This window comes from Pistacia vera, unplaced genomic scaffold (genome assembly GCF_008641045.1).
Source record: "Pistacia vera cultivar Batoury unplaced genomic scaffold, PisVer_v2 Contig257, whole genome shotgun sequence".
Taxonomy (NCBI): Eukaryota; Viridiplantae; Streptophyta; class Magnoliopsida; order Sapindales; family Anacardiaceae; genus Pistacia; species Pistacia vera.
The window spans coordinates 424,695-434,568 of NW_022196065.1; the positions used below are offsets into that span (position 1 = coordinate 424,695).

The following is a 9,874-nucleotide window of genomic DNA, read 5'->3' on the forward strand; positions in this document are numbered from 1 at the left end:
AAAAGTTGGACAAAAACACAATATGAGTAATGATACCAAATATATTCAACACGAAAGATATAAGTTATAACTAAATATTAATTATTTGAAAATAAAGCAAAAGTTTGACCTGACTCAATTTCTAATATTTCATCCAAGCTCTCCTCATTGACAAACGGTGTACGCGTAGCCCGAATCCAATCTTGTGCACAAATAAGAGCCTCCACTGTCTTAGGAGTAAGAGAACTACGAAATGAATCTAATATACGACCCCCAGTACTAAAAGTTGACTCCGATGCAACAGTAGAAACAGGCATAGCCAAAACATCTCGTGCTATCAAAGAGAGAATTTGATATCTTGATGAATTCATCTTCCACCAAGTCAAGATATCAAAGTTCTTGTTTTCATCATCTTCATATGCTTCCTTTAAATATTTTTCCAACTCAGATTTAGGCTTCAAAGCATGTTGTCCAGCCTTTTGCTCTTTAAACATAGCCTTCATGCTGACTTGAGGAGCAACATTTGCATAAGTCAAATCAATATTTTTTGCAAGTTTAGTTTGTTGACTTGATTGCACACTGGGAGAAGCCTTAGCCAAACTATACTCCTCAAATAGAGCAAACAAAGTGTCATGCACTTTTGTTTTGAGTTTATCGACTTTATCAGCATCATACGACTTATCAATAGCCCAATATACATATTCTAACTTTTTGCTGGGATCCAATACTCCTGCAATGAATAGCATTATGTTGATATTATCAACATTTCCCCAATATTTTTCATGTTTTCCTCTCATTTCCCTGCCATCAAACGTAAGCTCGGATCATCACTTGTACACCATGTCAAAATCTTCAAGCCAATGCCATATATCTCCTCCATGTATACATTAGCGGTAACATAAAGGGAACCTGACACACGTAGAGTTGCATCATAAAAAACTTTCAAAAAAGGCAATAGGTATCGAGCATATTCCCAATCAGTATGTGTAGGCAAACCCTTTGACCTTTCCCCGCTAGTAAGCTCTTCTCTATACTTATTATCTTGGATTTCTAACAAGTCAAATGTTTTCTGAAATTTTAAAGCAACATCCAACATCAAGTAAGTGGAGTTCCACCTTGTTTCTACATCAAGAACTAAAAAACTTTTTGTTTCAATTTTTTCTTGCTCCACACACTCCTTAAACCTATGTAATCTCGCTACAGAAGACCTCACATATCTCACCGCAGAACGAATTCTAAATATTGAGTCATTCATATCTTTTAACCCCTCTTTAATAGTTAGACTCAATAAATGTGCACAACATCTCATGTGAAGAAAGGAACCATTCAACACACTGCCATTCCAAAGTTCTAACCGCTTTTTATGATAAGCTATCCCAACATCGTTAGAACTTGCATTGTCAACCGTCACGGNTTGTTAATGTTCGTATCAAAATGCTTTTATGTTTATCAAATTACGGAAATTAGAAATCGCTTTGGATACTTGTATGCTTGAAACTCTTCAACAACTAATGACGGATCCGATTAATGACTTATGAGGACTAAAGTCCTCACTCAACTTTTGAAAAAAGTTTATATCTTATATTTATTTAAATTTTACACTTATAGAATTATGAGATTTTGGGAACAGTCCTCACGGTTAGTTTGGATTTTATTTTTGTAAAACCCTATTTTTAATCTTAGTATATATATTTCATATTTTTTGTGATTTTTATTTTTATGCAAGAGGATCTGTTAGTTTTTAAAAGTTTTATTAGAAGTGAAAATGAAAAGAATAAGAACTGTTGGGTTTGCATTTAACTGAGAGAAGAAATTTGTGCATTTTTACATCAAAAAGCTAATGTGGCAAGGTCATGGTGAGAATAAGAGAATTTTGAGACAGTTTCATAATTCAAAGAAATTGTTTTATATATAAATTGGGTTGTTTGTCAAAAATAAAGAAAAAGAGAGAAAAACCCATAAAGAAGAAAGGAAAAAGAAGCAAAGGAAAAAGAAATGGGTTTGGTTAATTTTATCCATTTGATTTTTTTGCACTTGAGTTGATGGTACTTGAGAATCAGATTAAGATTTATGTTATTGACATACGTTCTTGTGAAAAATTTGCTAAGTTACAAAGAATTGGTGATTTGGTTAAGAATTTAGTTCAGTTTAAAAAAGAAATTTTGCATACGTTGGTATATAAGCTTGTGAAAGTTGTATTGGTTTTACCAGTTGCGACTACGACTGTTGAAAGAGTTTTTCCTACAGTGAATCTTGTGAAAAATTGGTTATGCAATCGAATGAGAGATCAATGGATGAATGATTGCTTGATCATCCATATTGAGAAATATGTATTTGATACAATTGACAATGAGATGATTATCCAATTTTTTCAGAATAGGAAAACTAGTCAAAGGCAATTATAGAAAAATTGTTCTATTTTTACAAAAATTATGTTTTTTGAAGATATTTATTTGTATTTTATAACTTTTCATTAAAGCTCATTGTAATGAAAAAAAAAAAGGTATAGTTAGATTGGTTTTAATTTTTTTTGGTTTATATTTTGCCCCCATTGATAAAAATTCCTAGATCCGTCACTGTCAACAACAATGGCTGTAAACAAGCTGAATATCAATATCTTTCTGCGTAACAAATATAGTATAAAAGATACAATCAAATCTTAGCTTCTTAATAGGGAAAAAAAAAAAGCATTTGATCTCATTATTTTTAAAAGGAAACAGGTTTGAAAAGGAAATATCAGATTTAAAATCTAGAACATTGCAAATCTTCGAATAATAGATTGTACAGTTTAGTTATATAAGTTGTAAAAATCGAGTTTGATAGGGGATTTAACACAATAAAAATTTATTTTATTTACGCAAATATCCTTTTTGGTAATTTAAAGTTTGAAATATATTAATATGGAGTTTTAAATAATTTTATCGTGACTTAATAAACACTACTAAAAAAATAGAAAAAAACTCACTTCTAAAACTATGAGTCCCAGCCCATCTATCAGTGACTAGCCCACACAACAACCAACAGTTAGTAAAATTACTAGTCAGCCCCTCTTGAACTAAAGTTTGACATGAGCGGAATCCGCGTCCAAACGCCAATTCATTTTCTAGTGTTATAATTGACGCGGTGGGCGTCACAACCGCAACGTGCGCTAATCTTATTTCTTCTTATGTTCTCGTTTGACGTTTGCTTCTCGTCAAACTAGAATCCTAGTTCACACTTTGATCAAGCTTTTACATTTTGTTAATTTCAACCAAACCTACATTTCCATTACAAAGAATCCTAGTAAAATTGGGAAAAAATAATTGCAAAAATGGCGATGGCCGGTCTGTAATAGACGACGGCTTCCTTCTCCTCCCGAATTGATTTCGCATCCTCAGAAGGAAAGGTACTTATTTTTAGTTTGAGAAATTTTTTTTTTTTTTTTGGGGTATTGTTCGTTAATATACTTTGAGCTGTACAGTATGAATTGCATGAAATGTTTGGCTGTATAATATCAAGAAACTAAGTTAAAATTGTTTCATATGTTTGGATTCTGAATTGTGATTTTTTTTTTTTTTTTTCCTTTTGGTGATTCTTGTTATTGTTAGATTGATGAGTTGATCAATTTCATTTATGTTTTGGAATTGCAGCAACTTTCGGAGGCTATCAAGGTGGAACATGGAAGGTTTTTATAGGTTATTTCTTACTTTCAGACTCAATCAGACCGGCATATTGTGGATTGGCCAGCCTTTCCATGGTCTTGAATGCCCTTGCCATTGACCCAGGAAGAAAATGGAAGGGTAACATTTTAACTTCTTTTGCATATAGTGGAAAGTTTGTTGCTTATAAATTACTTAAAACTTGTGGCGGTGAAGTTAGAAGCCATCATATCTGAGTTTTTATTACTTATTTTTTCCTTTGTGGTGTGGATGAGTGTGGGAGTTGTTGATTTTTATAGTTCTGTGTCATTTCTGTTTTCTTCAAGGCTGTAGCTTAGGAGTTCCTGATTCCCATGTATGTAGGACCGTGGCGTGGTTTGATGAATCTTGTTAGACTGTTGCGAACCTTGGAAAGGTTAAGAGAAGGCATCTCATTTGGAAGCTTGTTTGTTTGGCTCACTGTGCTGGTGCAAAAGTTGAAGCTTTCCGCACAAATCAAAGCTCCATCGATGACTTCCGAAGTATTATAAGATGCTCTTCTTCTGATAATTGTCATGTGATCTCGTCATACATAGAGGTGATTTTTAACAGGTAATTATCAGCTTGGATTACTGTTTCTCCCTGATTTTATTAGTTGGTGGTACCCAATGTAAGAAATTTGGTATTTTTCAACATCTTTCCTTTTCATGGTTTTTGGATTATTCTTCTGTTGATTTAATGTGAAGCATGCTTTTTAGGCATTATAATTGATAGGATCATTTTCCTTTTTATTTATTCAACGAGGTTATGCAGACAGGAACAGGCCATTTTTTCACCTATTGGTGGCTATCATGCTGGAGGGACATGGCACTGATTTTAGATGTTGCACGTTTTAAGTATCCTCCACACTGGGTTCCACTTTCACTTCTTTGGGAAGCCATGGATAGTGTTGATGTAGCAACTGGAACACAGAGAGGGTAGGTGCTTGCATATGCTTCGTATTGAACATCCTATATATTATACCTAAATTACAGGAAGTAATAAAATGCAATTAATGAGCCCGAAGAAATGATTAGGCAACCTCCAGAGGAGAGTGCCTTTTGAGTATTTAGTTGCTCTAAGTTTTGATAATTTTATCGATATGCATTTTACTTATGCTTGCAGAAACTCGCATCTGAGACATTTACAATTATACTGTTTTCTTCCATTGTATAACATAGTTATTGTTCTGGAAATTTGTGGTTAGGGTTTATGTGTATTTTCTTGTAAACCTGATTTATAAACACTAGGTTTGCATTCTAATTTTGATTCTTGTTGATTCATGAATTTTATGTTTCTCAGTTTCATGCTTATATCAAGGCCTCATAGAGAGCCAGGACTTCTCTATACGCTGGTAGATTACTGAAATTTTCAGCTGCGTGTGCACACACTCACGATACACAACTTGTGCTTCAGTATTTGTTTTGTTTTATCTCCATGGTCAGTATGCTGGATCAAAACTTTTTTTTTGTCTTTTCTATCTTTTTCAAAGGTGAGAGTTACTCTTTGTTGAAGCTCCTCAGTTTGTCAGAATTAAAATTCAGACATAAAAAGCACAGAAAGTTAAAGCGTCTAGTTTTTTATATAGAAAGTGTAATCCATCAGTAGAATTTATACAGCTTCTTTTTCTCATGGAACCAAATAGACTGAGAACATCATCACGTTCACAGACACTCGATAGTTATTTGTAAAACCTCACTACAAATGTAAATCTTACAGCTGTCAACCTTCCTGGAAAAATATGATTATTGATGCTCTGCAGAATAGGGAAATTGAGTAATTTGCTTGGAGATACTGAGTTTGGTAAATTACTTTCTTGGAACCATTTGTTGTGGGTGGTGCTCTCATTGATTGAATGAACTCCTTTCACTTGTTCACCTTGATTCTAATAGTCCAATGCTGTATCTGAAGATTTCTTGTACATTGTTTAGCTGATTTAAGATACATTACATTTGGTGGTTTTCACAGAGTTGTAAGCATGAGAGTTGGGTTGTATTGCTAGGTATTTAATGGAAGATGTTCCTAATCTTGTGAAGTCAAAGGATTTTAAGGTTATAGAGAATGTTCTCTTGTTTGCAATCACTTCCGTCAAATTTTGGAGAGTTTATCAAGTGGGTTGCAGAAGTCCGGAGGCGAGAGGACGGTGATAACAGTCTAAGCAGGAGGAGAAAGGGAGGCTTGCTGTAAGGTGCTGAAGTGAGACACTAATCATGCAGTTTATAATATACTTCTGAAGTTTTAAAGCCTAATTTATTTTCTTTCAGGAAGAGTGCTAAAGCAAGTGCAGAAACTGGTCTTTTAAACACGGTGTGGCATTTTATCTTCAGTAAATTCTTGTTGCAGAAACATGCCATCTTTAGGCTATAAAGAGATTTGCCTGATGTTGCGTAGTGTGTGTTGCCAAGGGGCAGAAATTTTGGCTGGAAAGTTTGGTTCTCAGTAAGGTTTTGTTGCGGGAACCTGTGTGAAATGCTTGAATACAGATGGTGATAATCCACTACTGTGGTGTCGGCAACAGTTGTAGATGGTAGCAGTCCGCAAGGGGTTGATGTGCTGGTTCCTCATCCCAATGGGAGACTGTGGCTGTGGCCCAAGTGATTGCATTGGGATGTACCCAGCTGGAAATGATATTTTAACGTCCTCTTGCTTGCCTTGCCTACAGAAACCTGGTCTTGTATGAAGGATGAGAAGCTTTCGAAAGAAATTCATGACCTGTTTCAACAGAAAATCTTCTACTTTGCTCCAAGAAGAGGTAACTACATTATCTTGGACTGCTTTTATTCTTTTGTTAGCATATAATATTCTTGAAAATAAAAACATTGTTGGAGCTACAAGGACTTTACTATATTAGAAGGGGTACGGTGTGGGAAATTGAGCGTCTGAACCTGCTGCATATTCAGTTTTAGGTGTGTCAGATTATATTGACTCTGGACATATTGCAGTACATGTTTGTTCATCCATGGTCTATTTTGGAAGCTATTCCAATTCAAATTTTAAGTGCATTGCCTAGATTTGTCACCATCAAATATGGATTTGGCAGGTTTTGCATCTGCGGGGGCAGCTCACCTTCTCAAGAGATGCCAAAGGAATAAGGTAGATGAGAATCTCGGCGCACCTCAAATGTAGCTTCCTCTCATCCTGTATATAATTTAGTGGTTACCTCTTATGTTGTAACCGAAGAACACATTTTATCTGTGCTCTGAAAATGTATAATTTCACATACGCATGCACAAAGCCTTATTGCTGTTTTTTAGGTTATACTCTGGGAAGCAAATGGTGATCCTGGATCGAAATGTCTTATCAAGGAGCAAAAAGCGTTTCCAGAGATCAAAACCTCACTATGAGAGTTAAGGGCACACTTCGAGATCAAAATCTCATGGTGAAGAGGAAAGAGTTGTGTTCCAAAGATTAAAATGTTCAAAAGGAGTCCATTAATATGCTAAATAATTGGTCCAGTACTGATTTATGTTAGAAATTTATCCGTGAACTGAAATTGTGATTTGACCTTCATAATGTATGATTATATCTGAATAATTAGTATTTTTTAAAATATAAATGTAAATGAAAGTGCTTTTTACACTGCATAAAGTATTGTAATAATTATGAATATAATTATTTATTTATTTTAAATATCTACCAAAAACACAGGATGTTGATTGCCAGTAACTGGATCTCCATTGTGTAAGGCTTACCATGTAAGAGTAAACTGTAAATGTTTGTCATAGTCGTAGCAGTATGTGTTCAAAATGAAGTAGTGCAAGAAATAGCTGAGGTACATTTTCGGAAAAGCACAAAAACCTCCCGAAGTTTGGCAAGAAACGTCAAGAAGATATGAAGAACATCTGGATAGGCGGGATGAAACACCCAACCCATTATTAAACCATTAAATGGATGGGAAAACGTGGTTTACTCGTTTCTAGAAATTAAAAGGGAAACTAAAATTTATAATTGCAGATTAAGCCAACAACATTCATGATAACGAAACACGTAAAGTAGCCAATTATTGGACACAATGGATAGAAAATTTACCTTTCAATAAAGTTTTATGCTTGATCAATAAGATGAAATGGTATCTGCATATCTAATTTATATGAAACCTTTCTTCATAATATAGACAGGAAGATAATCTTTCAAAGTATAAACTGATCATAATTTTTTTCATCATTGAATCATTTCATCACATTAAATGAATGAATGTAATTACAAATATATACTTCTCTATCTACATGGTCATAATCTATTTTCTGGTATATGACATAACTGAGATTCTTCAATGTAGTTGTTTATTTCATCACATGAAATAGATGAATTGTAATTATAAATATTATTTTTCTATCACATTATCATAATCTATTTTTCTTGGTATGTGGTGGTCAATGGAGTTATCCACCAATTGAAATAGATTCTCATGTAGAAGTTTGTTACATATAAAAATCAATGGGAAATTCAAATTCAATCAATAACACATCAATTCTTCATAAAAGATCCACAAATTAATCCGAATCTGACCTTAAAAATCAAGCTTTTTCCGATCCTTCCAGCCGGATGATTAGCTGCATACTCTTCTTTGCTCAAATTCCTAACGCCCATCATAGCAATCGCCACCATGTCCCTAAACACCATCTGAATGGCCGTCGACGTAACCGGCGCAAATCAAACGAACACAACTCCCTTCGACCGACAAATGCACGTTTCATATCACAAACATTATAAACTACTAAGTCATTCTTCTATAATTTGCACTTTGTTAATTCAGGTCACTCGTTTCTTAGCCTATTAACGAACAGTGTGAACAGAAAAACTAACAGATTTTCATAAAACTACAGGGCTGTTCAAATCCGGATATCCGATTCGAATAGGGCTTTTTCTTGATCTGATCGAATTTTTGGATCAGGTATATTATGATCCGAATCCGATCGAATTATGTGGATATCCGGTTTTACGGATATCCGATTATTCAGATCAGATAATGGATATCCGAAATTGATCCGATTTTAAAATTTTCTTAATAAAATAAATATTTCTAGCTAAAATTGAAATTATGATTCCCTTACATGATAAAAGTATCTAAAAAAATTAACATGAAGCAGAAAACATTTAACATATGTTGTCCAAACACTGTCACAGCCTAAATGACTATGCTATCTTCATTGCCAATTCCACTCGTCATCATCCTCCTGTACAAAACAAAACAAAACAAAACAAATAAACCATTTCAATAAACAACTTTTAAATTAACAACAAAATTAATTGCATATAAATTATACTCGCCACTGCCCTCCTCATCATCATCCTCATCGTTCACCTCGACATGACTTCTCAGACTCCTCTTCATCAGCCTTGGGGCTTAGCCTAATTTCATCAATAATTAAGATTAGTCACAGATTCAGAGCGTAAAAAATGATATGAACAAATAAATGATAAATAAACCAACCTGTCTCTGTTTAGCTTTTCAATTCTTTATGCTTCCAACCTGCAGTTTAGAAACAATAAGTCTAGAATTTATGCTTCTTTATCACATCCCTAAAATTTAATTCAACCTATTATATATAAAGACAACATTTGTTAGCAACCTCCAAATGCCCAACCAATATTAATGAATCCAAAACAACAAGTGTACAGCCAACAAATTCATACTCAAAGGATTTTTCCACTTCAACAATCAACTCATTACACCATACAACATCAATAAAATGGGGACGAACCAAACATCAATAATATTAACAATTTAACATAGCAACATTCATTATCCAACATATATAATTAAATTGTATTTGGGGAAAAAAATCTATTACCCACATTATGTTAGCAACCTCTAAAATGTCCAACCAATGTTAATGGATCCAAAACAGCAAGTATATAACAACAAAGTCATACTCATAAATTAAAACATTAATTTTTCCAATCAAACAAACTAGCCCACCAATTGGCTGGATTTTCCACTTAACAATCAACACATTACATAATACAACATCAAATAACCAGAAGCCAATCAAAAAACATTAACATAACAACATTTTTATTCAACATATATAATTAAATTGTATGTGAGAAAAAGAATCCTATTCTGGTAAAACTAATTAAACAATAAAAAATCAATATTCTACCTTTTGGGAGGCTGCACCAATACAAAATGACATAAAAATGGTCTTAGTTAACAATCATCTAGATGAACACAAGAATTTCCATTGCCAAAGATGAAATCCCTACGAAAAGTTGGACAAAAACACAATATGAGT

At 33.7% G+C, this 9,874-nt stretch overlaps 1 pseudogene; it reads left to right on the plus strand.

Annotated features, from left to right (window-relative positions):
• The first annotated feature begins 2,021 nt into the window (after positions 1-2,021).
• Positions 2,022-6,979, plus strand: LOC116132632 (annotated as a pseudogene).
• Positions 6,980-9,874: the final 2,895 nt, after the last annotated feature.